Source organism: Gossypium raimondii, chromosome 7 (genome assembly GCF_025698545.1).
Source record: "Gossypium raimondii isolate GPD5lz chromosome 7, ASM2569854v1, whole genome shotgun sequence".
NCBI classification, from domain to species: domain Eukaryota; kingdom Viridiplantae; phylum Streptophyta; class Magnoliopsida; order Malvales; family Malvaceae; genus Gossypium; species Gossypium raimondii.
This window is the reverse complement of record NC_068571.1, coordinates 37,480,201-37,496,838: the sequence shown is the minus strand read 5'-3', so window position 1 is coordinate 37,496,838 and position 16,638 is coordinate 37,480,201. Positions and strand designations below refer to the sequence as shown.

The window sequence follows — 16,638 nt, the reverse complement described above, 5'->3', positions numbered from 1 at the left end:
GCCCATTTGACCTTACAGACCACCCTCTTCATGTTAGCTATGTACCCAGGTCCTTTTTCGTAGTAATTTCATTTACTTCATTCATATTCCTTTGTCATGTTTTGTCAATTTGGTTTGCAACAGACTCTTGCCCTACTAGAGGCTACATGACCATTTTCATGTATCGCGATCTGTTAGTTCAATACTTATTCCATTGAAGGCATCGCCATGAGTTTATTTCCATTTTTTTTAGGCCATATCATTCTTGTCAGAAGAGTGGGTAGTGGCTTAAGCACGAAGGAGGGTTCTTATTAGACTTGCTCATAAGATAGGCCACTCGGCCCGACCTGAAGGCCTGCCCGAAAAATGGGAGGGTTTGGCCAAAAATATAGGCTCAAAAATGGGCTTAGGCAAAAAAATAAGGCCCGCTTTAAAAACGGGTCGGGCCTCTGGTAAGATATTTTTGGCCCGAGCCCGGTGCAGCCCAAATTCACTAAATGACAAAAAAATCTGCTATTTTATTATTATTATTATTATTATTATTATATTAATGATATTTTCTTCTTTTTTCCTATTTTGCTACCATTTCACTATTATGTTGTTATTTTTTGGATATTGTATAAAACTTGTTTTATTGTTAATTTTTTTTATTTTAGAGAAATTTTCTTGTTAAGTTGCATCTATTTTAATATTATTTAAGTATACATATTTTTTAAAATTTAATTTCAGTTTGTTCGGAAATATTTATTTTAATGTTTTTAGTATTTTTGATGTATTATATATTTAAAAATTATGTAAATATAATATAATATAATATAAAAAATTTTAATATGGGCGAGATGGGTCAGGCCTGGGTTTTAGTATTTTTATCTAGGCCGTGTTAGGAAAAATTTTTAGGCCCATTTTTTGGGCCGAGCCCGTGCCTAGAAAATGGGCCTAAATTTTTTACTTGGGCCCAATCCAATCCAAACCTGACCCGGCCCGACCCATGATCACCTTTAGTTCTTACTCTTTAATACCGACCTACCAGCACTAGACTCACAACTCCGAATGACCACCTTTCATGTACAGACATTTCATCCCTTCAGAGTATGAATACTTACCTCACACAAGGTATAAACAAAAGCATTACACACATATGGAAGCAAAAAGGAACTCACCAGAAAATGCAGCAAGTTTAAACAACAGGACCTTTGACCTTATCACGGGGACCTTCAAGATTGTTTTGAGCTAAAATATGGATAGTTAAACTTATCAGATCACTATTCCAGAAACTAAATGTTAAACTAAACTTTATTTGATAAAAGATTTTGATATAACAAATTAAAAGTGTTTTTGAATATAAGGTAAATTTGAGAAATTAATTTTTAAATTTGAATTCTAAGAAATGAATTTTTTTTAATACTTACAAACACTACACCAAAATAGGTTTTTAGCGGCGCTTTTTTAGGCCTTTAGCGGCGCTTTTTAGCGTCGCTAAAAGTATTTGCGGCGCTTTGAGAAGCGCCAGAAAAAACGCCGCTAAAGAACGCGTCGCTAACTTTAGTGGCTTTTTCTTTAAAAAATGCCGCTAAAGACCAGGACCTTTAGCGGCGCTTTTTCGACAAACATCGCTAAAGACCATGACCTTTAGCGGCGCTTTTCCCACAAACGCCGCTAAAGACCATGACCTTTAGCAGCGCTTTTACCACAAACGCCGCTAAAACCTTTACCGGCGCTTTTCCCTTCTTTAGCGGCGCTTCTAGCAAAAACACCGCTAAAAACATAATCTTTAAAAAAAATTATTTTAATCAAATAATATTTATTTTTATGATAAATATTATATTATGTTTTATTTTTAAAATTTGAACTTTAAATATACTTTTTAAGGATAAATAAAAAATATTATTTAAATTAAATTTGCTATGAAAATTTAAACTTTAAAATAAATATAAAAATTAATGAATTTAGTTTTAAAATTTAAAATAATAAATTAATAACACAATTAAAATCTAAAATTAGAACTCAAGTTGTCGTAAATATTAATGTAAAAATAAATATTTAGAATCAAAACTAAAATAATCAATGGAAAGATAACTCAAATATGTAGGTTTTTGCTGCAAGTTACACAGACAATAACGAAAAATTAAACACCACACATAAAATTTATCAAACTAGTTAAGAAATACATGGTGCAACCATGCAGTATAAATACAATAGAATCATAGGGTAATTTTGCATAAATATCTGCAGAGTACCAAGAACAATTTGTCACAAAATTATAAAACATGATAAAAAAAAAATAAAACAGGTAGCAGACAAGCTATTTGTTACTTTTTCTTTTGCTTCCAAGGCTTCCTCAGCTGCCTTCATCTTGGCAACAGAATCATCTTCATCATCCCTGCTTAAGAAAACAAAGAACCTATTGTTAAACAATTTAGAACTTGAAAAAGAAAAGAACCATGTTAGTCGGACTTAGGTATGAGTGTTAGGTGTCAGTATAAAGACATGTCAAATATGGGTATGAATTGACATGTCTGAGATGAGTATGTTCAATTTTAATCTCATGACTATTAAGTGCCATGGATCTAATTTTTATTATAGAAGAACAAAGGAAAGAAAAAAGAAGGGCAACAAACCTCACGTCGCCTTCTCCACATGTGTGTCCACAAGTTCAACAATTCATTGGTTCGTAAAGGCTTGACAAGATAGTCAGCAGCACCAAGCCTCAGGCACTTAACAACAATAGAGACCTCATCCTGGGCCGACATCACTTGTCATAGAGAAGAAAGAAATGTAAATAAATGATCAGACCATGAACACCAGAAGGAAAATTCACTATGATGAAAGTTCGACGTCTGAAGAAAGGTACAAGACAAACTTACTAATAACAGGAATGCGCCGTAGTTCATTATTCCACATAATATACTTTAGCAACTTCATTCCTTTTGTCATTGGGAGGTCGACTTCAGTAAGTATTATATCAATGTCAGGTTCCTCAGCATTCAGTGCATCAATGACCTGTCTAGCAGACTTTACTGTAGTCACTGTGAATAAAAAGTAACACGGAATCATAAAGCTGACACATCACTTCACAAAATTAACATATGAGAAGTGTCATAAAACTATTATGCACTCCTAAATGCAATATACAATCATCGAAGTAAGACAAGTAGTTGGGTTACTCGAAAATATTGAAGCTACCTAAATGTCATCCATGTGAATTTCAGTCTACTTCTACTCTTATTATCTATAAGTAAGGCTCTATGATATAACATGGCCCTATACCAAACACACATAACACTTCCCAACTTCTCATTAACTGATGATTGTTGGCAAGTGAATTCATTTCTTATCCTTCTTTCTTTTCTTATCAACACTCTACAAAAAATTCTCACAGCCCACCGTTGTTTATTTACGAGGCAAAGCATGAGAGCAAGGAACTAGAAGACAACCAGATAAGGATGTTAAACGTATACCCCAAATATCCTTTTTATCAAGTTTCTCAAATTAAGCTCCCGTAGAGCAAAGCAAGTCGAAACAAAAGACTAGATTTAGTAAGCAAAAGTAGCATAATCAGAAAATAACATAATGAACTTATAGAAGAGAATAATATATATACACACAAATAATCATTTATAGCTGACAGAATCAACTTCTTTTGCATATCATTTATTTTTTTCCAGACTATAATAGCATATTTTCAACTGTACTTTAACCTTCAGATTCCTAAATGAAAATTCAACTAGTACCATCAGTTGCACTTCAACAGCCATTTAAATCACACAATTCAAACAAAACAAAACAAAAACAAATAATTTAACAAAAAAACTCAACAGATACAAAACATAAAATTTGACTGCAAATACCCAATAACGAACAAGAACAACAACAATAAAATTAGCATAAATAAATAAACATATTCTACACTCAATAAGATATGAGGAAAAAAAGTATACATATTAATAAAAGCTCAGTATACCCTGATAAGAACATTTCAAAAGAAGTGAAAAAACTTCCTCACAGCTCTTGGTATCATTATCACATAGCAAAATCCTCACTTTGCTCCTATCTATAAACCCATTTCCTGCTCCTCCTGCTTTAAGCTCTTTACTCAAATTCAGTTCTTGTAGACATTAAGGTTGTGGTGGCAATCAAAATTCAAACTATATTTTCATATTATTACATCGCAAGAAAGGAGTGCTTAACTAAATAACTGGAAGGAATTCTAGCATGCAATTAAACCAAGTTCACTGTAATGTTTGGCATCTGCTAATCAAGATAATGCAGGAAGAGAAGAGTCTTGATCTTAAGCACACGGATTATAACATGCTATACTAGAAGACATTAAGGTGTTTTCATATTATTACATCACAAAAAAGGAGTGCTTCACTAAATAACTAGAACGAATTCTAGCATGCAAACGCAACTAACCAGAATTACTCTCTTGTTCTGCCCCTGCTAATCAAGGAAAAGCGGGTAGATAGGAGGCCTTGGTCTCAAGCATAAAACATAAGTAAAATCACAGCATGCTATATTAGAAGAATGAAATCAAATCTAGCAGTAGACGAAGTTCTTTAACAGAATAGAAGAAGACCTGTTCTCTTTCCTAAAGTCCGCAATGCTTGGGTTAACAGATGAATTTGGGAGGGGAATCATCTCACTTTTCGAAACTGCATATACATTGTGTCTGAAAAGTGCTCCAATCCGTCTTCGTTTTGTAATAAGCAGCATATAGTAAGGCCCCAGGAATTTAATAAACCCTAAAACATTACCCAAGAAAAAGTATTGGATAAGAATTTACATAACATTAACAGTCCCTAAAGTCATATTACAAATTTGCAAACAAACATGATTTATGGCAATACGGGTATTTACACGACAAAAAAAGAAGAAGAAGAAAAAAGATTTTTTTAAACCAAAGACAGAAAAAGAAACTGAAACAGAGATTCTTCACCTTCTTCAACCTTTTTTTTTTATCTCTTTATTTCAGCGAACAACCTTACTCCCCTCTTCGTTTCCTTTATCTTTCAACTCCTCTTCCTCCGATTTCTTCTCATCTAGGGTTTCCGTCACCATAGAAATCACCAGTAAAATTAAAAGGAAACTGTATTGAAAGCCTAAAATTAAAAGAACCCCTAACAGATCGAGAGAAAAGGAGTAGCTATGGTGAGTGAATTCAGTGCAGTGAAATGAAAAGGAAAAAAAAGTGTGATTGGTGTAGGTGTATTGACTGGTGTTGTTGGAAATGGGAAATTTGGGGGATTTCAGCTGAAGACAAACAAACTTTTCTTTGGGGATTTAGGGCGCACGACTGAGATGAGAAGAAGAGGGAGTAATGAGCGGGTAACCAAAAATTAATTTTTGGGAGTGAGCGGGATTTTAATTACTTTTCACGGCGTTTTTCACAAAAATGCCCTATTGCTTATCTATTGCGGCGTTTTTAATAAAAACCACAAAAAATTATTTTATTTTAAACAAAACGATGCCGTTTTGCTCTGCTAAAAATCTTATATTTTGTCTACTAAAATTTTTTAGTTAAGTGATTTTATAAAACATTTTTTATTACTATTTTTTATAAATTGGATTTTTATAAAAAAAATCAATTACTTTCAAAATAAATATCGTATATTTTAATAAGAAAAAAATGATTAAATGGTTGCAATTAATTATTAAGTTAGAATTATCCAATGTTAATCACGATTTCTATTAAAGATTGAAATGTTAATCACGATTTTATATTATTCTTTTCCGATTTAATCTCCATTTTATTAGAGATATTTATTCTAACTAAAATATAACTATTATGCTATGTGAAATGATTTTAGTTTTGTATTTCATTTTATTTGTTATAATTTGGTCCTATCCAAAATATATAGTTACCTATCCATATCAATCATTACTTTTTTTAATTTATTTCTCAATGTTTTTGTTAAATCTAATATTTAAATATATCAAATGGTTTAGATTAAATATTTTTAAATATAAAAGCATTAATTAATTGTATGAATTTTATCATTTAACAAATCTCAAGTAAACCTTAAGTCCTAAACCACTAATATATATAAAGTTTATCTATTAAGCTCTTAAATAATTTAAACTATAATCATAATTTTAATATATTAAAATTAATATTATCTCTTTACAATTATGTAATAAATTATTTAATATATAAATTAAAAAACACTAATTAATGTAAACCCTAAACCCCTAACCTCTATCCGCTAAATCCTAAATCGTAAAACATAAACCGTAAACCCTTAATCCCTAACCCCTAACCCCTAACCCTTAAACCCCAACCCTTATAACTGTCCTCCATAAGTTTTGTGACCGTATTTAGTATAGTTCCTTAATCTTAAAGATATTTCAAAAGATTCAAACTCCTAGTTGTAACAATACTACTCCTAGTTTCTTCAACTCCAGAAGATTCAAACTCCTCATCCACATCAACAGATGCCGCAATGCAAGTGATTTTTTCTTTTGGAGCCTTGAATCCATCATCAACTTTAGGATTTCCTTGCTTCTCCCTAGCACCAATGTCCAAACCTAATAATTTTAAAAAATTCAATAAACAAATTAACAGAAGGCGAATTGGAGGCAGAAATACCTAAAAGAAACATTCAACTACAAGCTGTAATGGTATCCATAGGAAGAAGAAAATAGTAAGGTGTTAAAGATAATTTTAAATGGAAAAGTGCCAAGCAAAACCATGGGTCATATTCAGTTTCTGAAACAACATAACACACAAGTTATGAAACTTTTACAAATGAACACCTAAAATTCCAATCAATCCTAACGAATAATAAATTCACCTATCTACCTTTTTTTTTTAAATTCACGTCAATATTATAAAATTAAAGAAACCAAATTATACTAAATTAAAATCAAATGATAACAGAGTGACTAAAAACATAATCAGACCATAATAAAAATCTATCATTCTTGCCTGAAATGATGAAAATATCCAGAGTTAAACACATTTCTATCAAGCAACAAAAATCTCTAACCACCAACAACAAAATATCCAGAAATACTAGGATCCAAACCACTAACAAAAATCTGCAAAAACCTTAAAATAGTAACCCTTATACCTTAAACTCTAATCCATATACCCTAAACCAAAAACCTTAAACTACAGTAATAAATCTCTTTTACAATTATATAAAAAATTATTTAATATGTAAATTAAAAAACACTCAGTAATATACTCAAAAAACTTTAAAAAACCCAAAAATTATTTAATATGCTAAAGCCTGAGCATTAGCGGCGCTTTTTCAAAAACGCCGCTAAACCCTGAGCATTAGCGGCGCTTCTTAGCGGCGCTTCTTTAAAAACGCCGCTAAAGCCCTGAGCATTAGCGGCGCTTCTTCAAAAACGCCGCTAATGCCTAAAAAACTCAGAAAACGACGTCGTTGGACTTAGGTTTTTTTGTGGTGCTTTTTGGAAAACGCCGCTAATGCTCATTTTTAGCGGCGTTTTTTAAAAAAGCGCCGCTAATACTCGATCTTTAGTGGTGTTTTTGTAAAAGCGCCTGTAATGCTTGATTTTTAGTGGCGTTTTTTATCCAAATGCCACTAAAAACGCTGTTAAAAGCCTGTTTTGGTGTAGTGAATAAACTCTTAGAAAATTTTGAAACAATTTTAAAACCAAGTGAAAATGTTTTTAACCAAGTAAAATGATCTCAATTAAGTTAAAATCATTTTAGCACATCAAAATGATTTTCAAACAAGTCAGAATTGCTCCAGGCCAAGAAGTATCGATAATTTTTGAAAATAATCGATACCCTTAGTAAAATTGGGACCAAAAAGGCATTTTGTCAAAATCTTAAAAATTATCGATACCATATTTTTGATATCTATACTTTTTGAAATAATCGATACCTTTTAAAAAACGATACCACAATTGTATTTTGTTTCTTATAAACCCTATAAGGTATCAATCCGTATCGATACCTATTTCAGGAAGTATCGATAATTTTTTTTAAAGTATCGATTATTTCATTCCAACGGTCACTGAATTAGCATTTATAACAAAAAATATCGATACCCTTTTTGTAGGTATCGATACTCGAAGTTGCAGGTGAAATAAATGCTTTGGTTTTACATCTCTAACGGGCATATTAACTTCTCCAACATCCTCAATGGTTGGAAATCTATTAGGGGGTATAAGTACCATCTTTTAAAGTCATACAACATCCAAGAAAGTACTTTAAGCAAAAATCATCAATCAAACAATCTTAGAACTTAAATTTTCATATTCTTCTTACATACACCGAGGCTTATCTCTTTTATTTTGCTCAAGTGTACTTCATTGTATTTGTGCTTCAATTTGCAAACAACTTTATTTTGTAAGGATTGTTTTTTTGTTTTCTCATTTGTATCTCTTTGAGAGGTTTTAAAACTTAAGACTTGGGGTAGAAATCTTAAGGAGTTGTAAGGTTAAACATTATCCTCAAAGGTTGAACAAATTAGTGAATTTGGGAAAAATCTTTAGTTGTGGAAAGCCAAGGTAGTGGAGTAGGCAATTGGGGCCAAACTACTCTAAATTCTTTGTGTTCTTTGTTTCATTCATGCCTTTGCTTCCACCAAAATTTTTAAAGGCCAGTTCACCCCCCTCTTGGCTTTTTCGATTTGCTTTATCGAGCTTTCACTAAACATGTTTGCAAGAAACGTTTCCATAAAACCTAGAATCAGGAAGTTTCTTTCCTTACACTAACATATATAGTGCTAATATTACGTAAATAACCATGAAAATAACCTAGGGTTCATCGATAATTACCAAGGAGCTAAAACAAGCGAAGGAGTTGACTGAGTATAGTGAACCCAATTCAAGTAGATTTTCGATCTTAGGTTTTCAGAAAGAGCGAGTGTAGAGAAAATTTTGAAAGAGGATGAATGCCAAGAAGATGATAAGATTATTCAAGAAGTCACTACTTATACATCTTAACATGAAAACTAGGTTTAGTGGAAAAGTCAAATCATCAGACTAACCCTTCCTCGTTTCTCGTAATAAGTACTCTCATAATAAATTCTAGTCTTATCAACTACAGTAACTTAGTTCCGTTCTAACCAGATCTTGTTTGACTAACTAAATAGTCTTACCAAATGGTACCAGTTCTATTAAACTACAAACTTTAACAAAAACATCTAACCCAGTGGCGTGGCATATACTTCACAAGAGAGTTCGCTAAACCACCGAGCTCGTCAAAACACAGAATTTGCTGATTAGCGTATTCACAGAATCTTATACTTGGTCATATCTAATACCTTACTCCCTTGTAATTCACTCGAAGCACCATATCTCAATAAACAGTAACCGAATATTAGAATTTCGTCAGACGAGCTGTTACAATTCATCTCCATTTTTAGTCTTCTAGGGGATCTTTACTATTTGGCTTTCTTGTCTTCTCTTGGAACAATCTCTTCAGGTATGCAGAGAATCTTGGAAGGTTGTAGACAATTATTTCAAAATAATTATTTTCTTCTTCTTCTTCTTTTATTAAATTTCTTTCTTTTTAGTTTTGGTGATTATCACTATTATGGTGTCATATGCAAGATCCACAATTTTAATTAAAGATGTTGAGGATTTCTCATCTTCTGTGTTAGAATCCATTGAGTTGAGCATTTCAGCAATAAGCTTTTTGTATTTTTTTTTTTTTAGTTTTGGCCTAAGCCAACAATGCGCTGGCAACCAATTTGGCTTGAAAATTTTTTTGCAATTGTTTGGCTTGAGGATCGGAGGATGGATGGAAGTAAAAATATGATTTAAATTTAAATTTTAAAGTTTTTAAAAACTTATTTGATCTGTTTTGAATTTAAAATTTTTAACACAAAAATTTAAATTTTTGAAAGTTTTTGAAGGAAAACTTTTGGAGAGAAACTTTACTCCAGAGAATTTTTTAGTCATGTATTGAGTTGTATCTTTTATTGCTAAGCTGAGAACCTTTTATTGAGGTTTGCCTCTTAGATACAAAATTTCATTTTCAAACTTTAGTTTAAAATTTTTATATATTATATATGGTTTTTTATATTTTTAATAAATATTCTATGTATAATACTAAAAAAAAGGGGCACGTGGCGTGTTTTAATAGCGTCACATGGACAATCAATACCGATTAACATCGTTCAACACCAATCAACGCTCGGTCAAAGTCAAAATTATTTTTCAATATTTAAATATTTAATATTATAATTTTCTATTTTTAATTCAAATTTAATGTTTTTATTTTAAATAAACCTAATTGCCATATGGCATTTTTTCATTGGCCAAAAACATGCCATGTGGCGCTTTTTCATTGGCCAAAGTTGCCTAACGGTTTTTTAACGTCCATTACAAAATGGACCAAAAATAGGAAATTGATACTTTAGGTACCAAATTGGGGATAAAAAAATTTAGATACCAAAATGGAAAAATGAATATACTTCAAGAGCTAAATCGTGAATTAAGCCTATTTATAAAGTAACAAATATTATTACAAAAACTCTATAAAAAAAATCATACATTATTGATTTGAACCTAAAAAAGTTAAGTTTATAAAGCTTTAACTTCACCATTTCAATTAAAATTTCAATTGTTGGTAAAAGTACTACGAAAGCCCCGTTAATAGATTGTATTTTGCCCCTTTTACTAAAATAAATGGGCAAATTAACCCTTATACGTTAGACCTTTTACTAAAATAAATGGGCAAATTAACCCTTATACGTTAGGAAAACTGCAAATTGACCTTTCCATTAAAAGTTCCATTCATATGTGTTGCTAAGTAATATTGTTTGACTTTTTTCAAAATTTTTTTATATAGGTCCATCCATATGTCCTGTGTTAAGAGTCAGGTTACATTTTACCCCTCTACTAAATAAATAGGCAAATTAGCCCCTATACATTAAATCAAAGAGCAAACTGGTCTTTTTGTTAAAGATTTCATCCATTTCTACTGTTAAATGCTAATGTGACTGATAGAAGAACCAAACACTAACACGTGGCATGCTGCGTGTACCTCATGTTGACATGATAATATTTAAAAAAAATTAGAGTCGTAAAAGTAAATAAGTTTTATAATTATTTAAAATATCATCAGGATGAACCTAGATAAATGGTTGTCTTGGTTCATTTCATCCTAGACATGATTTTTTAAAAAAACAAAACAAAACATAAGAGAATTTTTAAAAATTATTTAGATTTATAAAAATTTAAAATTATTAAAATAACATCGAACATGATTATGGACAAATGGTTGTCCAAACTCAAATAAAACTAGGAATCATTTGTTCAAGTTTAGTCTAGAGTGATTTCTTAAATAATTATCAAAAAATTACAAAAATTGTTTAAAATTTTTAAGAATTATAAGAAATTATAAATAATAATAGAAAATTTTAAAAGTTATAAAAACTATATGTATACCCACATATAACATGTTTAAAGAATTCAATTATACCCATATACACATATGTATTTTCTTAATCAAGTTGATATTTTTAGTTAATTAAGTTGAGCCCAATTTTATTAATTTCTTATAATTCTTAATAAATTTTAAATAATTATCTATAATTTTGCATAATTTTATAATTATTTAAGAAACAACTCTAGAATGAATTTAAACAAAATAGTTGTCTAGGCTCGTTTGAGTTTGATTCTGTTACTAATAATCTTCAATAATTTCAAAAATAATAATTCTTATAAATTTTAGTTTTAAATAATTTTCTATAATGTTTTTAATCATTTCTTATAAATTTTAATTATTTTTAAACAATTTTCTATAATGTTTTTAAAAACCATGTCCAGGATAAACCCGAACAATTATTTGTCTAAGTTCGTTTTAACGTAGGCAACCAGTTTGTCTAGGTTTATCTTGGACGTGGTATTTTAAATAATTTTTAAAAATTTATTTATTTTTGAGTTTTTTAATTTTTAAATATATTATGATGTAGTAAAATGTGCCACATCAATATGAGGTACATATGGCACATCATGTATCACTATTTGGTTGCTCTACTAGTCACAACATCACTTAAAAGTAGAAATAGATGTAATTTTTAGTAGGTTATAGTTTGCTCTTTAATCTAACCTATATGGACTAATTTATGACATTGGCATAAAAAGGGGGACACACAGCTACCCATTATCAATGTTATACGACATTAGCTCAATTGGCATCAAGATTGTAGCCGGTGTAAGTGAATGTGAATTTGAGTGTGCTCAAGTGTGTTTTATACTTCTTGTTGACACCATTTTTTTGATGAAAGCGGGGTCGACTTGGGTTTTGAAAATGAAAACTAAAAACGGGAGTCGCCACCAATCTTTTTTGGTGAGGTGTGATCGGGTCACCTCGAAAAGTAGTTGTTTTTAATAAACGATTTAATTTTTATCAAAACAACGATTTTGGTCTACGAAACTCAAAAAACGGGTTCGGGAGTCGGTTACGCACGAGGAAGGATTAGCACCCTCAATGCGCCCAAAATTGGTACCTAGCTGATTAATTAGTGTCTTAGTGTCGAAAATTGAGAACTTTGAAGAATTTTAAAAGTACGATCCTCGTATTAAAATGTTGGAAATTTTTAGGAACATGGGCATATTTCACGTTATTCGAGAAAGAAAACATCATATCCAGTAAGTTAGGACACGATGTATCGAATTCCCGATATGTGAATAAATGCCAAAAATTTACTTATTTAAAAAGATATTTAATTATCTCGGGTTTAGAAAAGGGATCATGCCCAGTAAGTTAGGACACGATCTTTTCTTAACTCCCGGCTAAAAAAACTTGAGTTTGAAAAGATTCGTGTCTTTAGATTTATCGTGAAAGTCGAAACCCAGTAGTTAGGGTACCACTTTCTCGAATCTAAACACGAAATGCCATTTATTTAAAACAAGTTTTGACATATTGAGTAAAACGAAACACCAAGTCATAATAAGAGAATGTGAAAACAAATTACATTGTTGATATGCATGGCAAAACCATAATGAATACAAAAGTATATAAAAAAATAATACGAGCAATAACAATCAAAATAAAATAAATAAAAGAACAAACCAACAACTCACAAAATAACAAATGTATAAGCAAATAAAAATAAAACATTCTCTTAAAATAATCATGAGAACTTAAATAAATAAGTAAATAACAAAATGATTAAAATTATAAAATATAAAAGTATATATATATATATATATATATATATATATATATAATAAAACAATGTAAATATGTACATATGTATTTTAGAAGCATAAAACCAAAGATAAATATGTATGTATGTATATAAACGAGTAAAAAAATCTATGTATATAGATATATTCATTACACACATGTAACGAAGTTTGAAAAATAAGAAAGATATAAATAATATAATATAAATATAGTAATATCAATATAAAAACAAATATCTTTGATATTTAAGTAAGTTAATATAAATAACATATAACAACAGTAATACACATAATAATAACCATGATAGCATCAAATTTATTAACATTATTAATAAAATAACTAAAATAAATAAACAAATCGACTAAACTGAATTTAGAAACAAAACATGGGGTCTAAAGTGCAAATAAACAGAAAAGGGCTCCCATGGACCACAATAAAATGCGCTGCAAGAGCAAGGGACCGATTGGGAGAATATCCCCAACTTCTAGCGCGTCATTTCATTCAGGACCGAATTGAAATAAACGCAAAAACTGCGGGGCCAAATTAATAAATGCCAACGAAAGGGTGAAAGGATTAAATTGAAGACAAGCATAAAAGCGGAGGACCTGGGTTGCAAATAGCCCATTGAACGGAAACACGCGGATCCCCTGGAACGGGTCGGGTCGCGTGCGGATCCTAAGGGCCAAACGCAGCCGTTTATTATCGCTATAAAAGCACCTTTTTTAATTTTTTTTATTTTTCCCCCTCCCACACAAAAAAAACTGCAGAAAGCTCTCAAAGCTTCCCTATGCCTTCCAACGGTTGGGCTCTCACCGCCGACCGTCTGTCCGCCGTACCGCCACCAAATCGGCGGCCAAAGAAGCGCAGCAAAAGGGTTTTTAAAAGCCCTGCCTCCAGGCGACTTGAGAGTCGGGTCCTTGAACCCCCACGAGCGCCGGGACTGGGGCTCACAATCCCTCCCCGAAATCGGTCCCGACGACGGAGAACGGCCCTCCGACGGCGCGATCACGAGGCGTTCGGTAAGCCCCCCCTTATTCTTTTTGATTAATAGTTTTTTTTAAAGATTTGTAAAACGATAAAATAAAATAAAAAATAGAATCGAAAAAAAGAATAAGAAACAACAACCTCTTTTATTTCCCTTAATTTCTGATTCTGATATGCGTTTTTTAGAAAGAAAGATTGAAGCCCCCCCATTACATTGATATTTTCGTGGCTTTTATAGCCACGATTACATTGCTATCACTGTTATTTTGTTTCTGTTATTATCTCTATTGCTCGTCCTTTTGTCTTCCTTTCTACTCTGTTTCCAGGTACATAGCAAGGTCAACTTGCTATTTTGGTGAAAGGAGGGTGACAGAGGAGCAGATATTGGCTGAAACACCTCGAGCGGCGCGAGCGGCGCCAGAAACCCTAGGGTTTCTGGTCATTCTAAAAGTTTTTAAGGTTTTGGGCCACCGGGCTGCTTAGGGTTTAGTTGGGCTTGAATTTGAGTTTGAGTGTATTGGGTTTTGTAATGGACTGGGACTGTTTGGTTTTATTTTCTCTAATAGGCCCGCAAATTTGGGCTTCTACACTTCTATTTAAGTGTTGAGGAATAATTATAGATAATTTTAGGTATTGTATAAAAAAATGTATCATTATTTTAAGTATTTTATTATTTTTTCTTTTTAGTAAAATTTCCTTTAGCAATTTCGTACATTGTTCTTTGCTTTTCATTTTGATATTTGCTGTTTCTCCCATTTATGAGAAAAATAGGATTGTCTCATTAGTATTGTTTTGAGATGGCCTCTGGTTCGATGCTTAGAGCAGTACACTGTTGGTAAAATAATTCAATCTGTTTTATTTTATCGAAGAACAAGTTGGCATGATTTGATTGGGTACAGTTGGGTGACATCAAAAGAATTAGTGATTTGGTTTAAACGGCATGTATAATTGTTGACTTGAGCCGAATTCTTCTCATTCGTAAGGCTCTTGAAGAATTAAACTGTGAGAGCTGATCTCAGAGTTGTTCATTTGGCAAGAGTTCGTTGTTGGGCTATTTTTGTAGTTAATTTACCACTACGGAAAAATTTAAAGTTTGAGACTACTCCTCAATCTCTATAACCGACTTATCATAAAGTGAAATGAGATTTATGATCTGTGATCAGTTTAGAAATTTGAATTAGAAATTTTATTATTCTATCTTATTTTTATTTTATTTAGATTTTTTATTATTTAATTAAGTTATACTTTAAACCTCCACTTTGTTTTTCACCCACAAAACGTTTTGGTTGTAAGAAATCACAAAATTAAGCAAACCAATCTTTGTCTCTACTACGAAATTTAATTCTGTTTATATTTATAATTTTTATTTTTGATGAACTGAACGCTCATCGGTCTAACTTTATTAGAAGAAGTCTACCAAATATTGTAGACAAAGAACTAAACCTGCACTACGATTTTAACACTAAGAAACAACAAAATGAGCCAATGAAACATCCAACTTACCAAAAACCTACGGAAGATTTTGAAGCAACAAAATGGGGCATTTCACATGCGTAACGCTATTTTATCATATATGTTAGCATGTAATTTTAATAATACATTAAAAAAAATCAGAATTTTTTTTTTTATCCTCAGCATATTTTTAATGAAGAAATGGATGTAAAAGATTTGTGATTGGGGTTGAGACTTTAAACGTTTCGATTGCAGTGAATGTGTGAAACTTTGATGATATTAATTGGATAATGGTTATTTGCAACATCAAAATGTACCCTCAAACAAATACAAAGAATCATTGATGATATTACCAATCCCATGGCTGGAAACGAAATCGAAGAGTCGAAAGCTTCAATCTTTTGGCTCATATCTGCGGTTTTTAAGAAAGCTATTAGAGAAACCAACGTTAAAATCAAGCTCCGGGTTCAAGCATAACAAGCAGGCAGGCGGCGATGACTTTATTCTTTTCTGGAAAAAGTTCAAGGAGGGGAAAATGGGAAGGAGGTAGAGAATAGAGAATGGGAGAATCGTAGTGATGGTTAGAGAAAGGAGAGGGTTTCTCAGATTTGGAAACATTATTTTGAAATTTTTATAGATTCTTTAAAAGATTGTTGTTAAAATTTTCTTACGAATTAAAATTTTAATAATTCTTTTATTTCTAAAAAAGTTCTTAATTTTTCTTAGTTATTATTATTATTATTATAATTTTTAATATTTTTTTGAGTTTTTAAAAGCGTTTATTACTTTTTATTTTTTAAAGAAATCAATATTTATTAAATTTTCTTTATCTTCTTAGTTTTTTAAATTTTTATAATTTTAACATTACATGATCACATGGCATATAAAATAAAATAGTGAGTGTTATTAATTGTTAATCCAAATTTAATTAATTTTACCAAAATAGAACGATGGAGAAACTAAAGTGCTTAAAAAAGAATAATGATTAAATTGACTAATTAATCAAAAGTTAGGAGCTATATATTTGTATCATAATTTTTGGTATAGTATTTCACTCATGCATTCAAAATTTGCAAGTCCATCCTTTAAAAAGGAAAAAA

General features: G+C 31.1%; 1 non-coding gene across 3 annotated transcripts; it reads right to left on the bottom strand.

Moving 5' to 3' along the window:
* Positions 1-2,094: 2,094 nt before the first annotated feature.
* LOC105762080 (uncharacterized) lies at positions 2,095-5,329 on the bottom strand. 3 transcript variants are annotated; one of them, XR_008197497.1, is made up of 6 exons: positions 4,916-5,329; positions 4,556-4,721; positions 2,844-3,005; positions 2,598-2,731; positions 2,293-2,359; positions 2,095-2,205 (listed from the first exon to the last, which is right to left on the bottom strand). It is a non-coding gene; the product is annotated as an uncharacterized LOC105762080 (transcript). The 3 variants fall into 3 exon arrangements; XR_008197498.1 differs by having other exon boundaries at positions 2,095-2,362; XR_008197496.1 differs by having other exon boundaries at positions 2,095-2,359; positions 4,916-5,327.
* Positions 5,330-16,638: the final 11,309 nt, after the last annotated feature.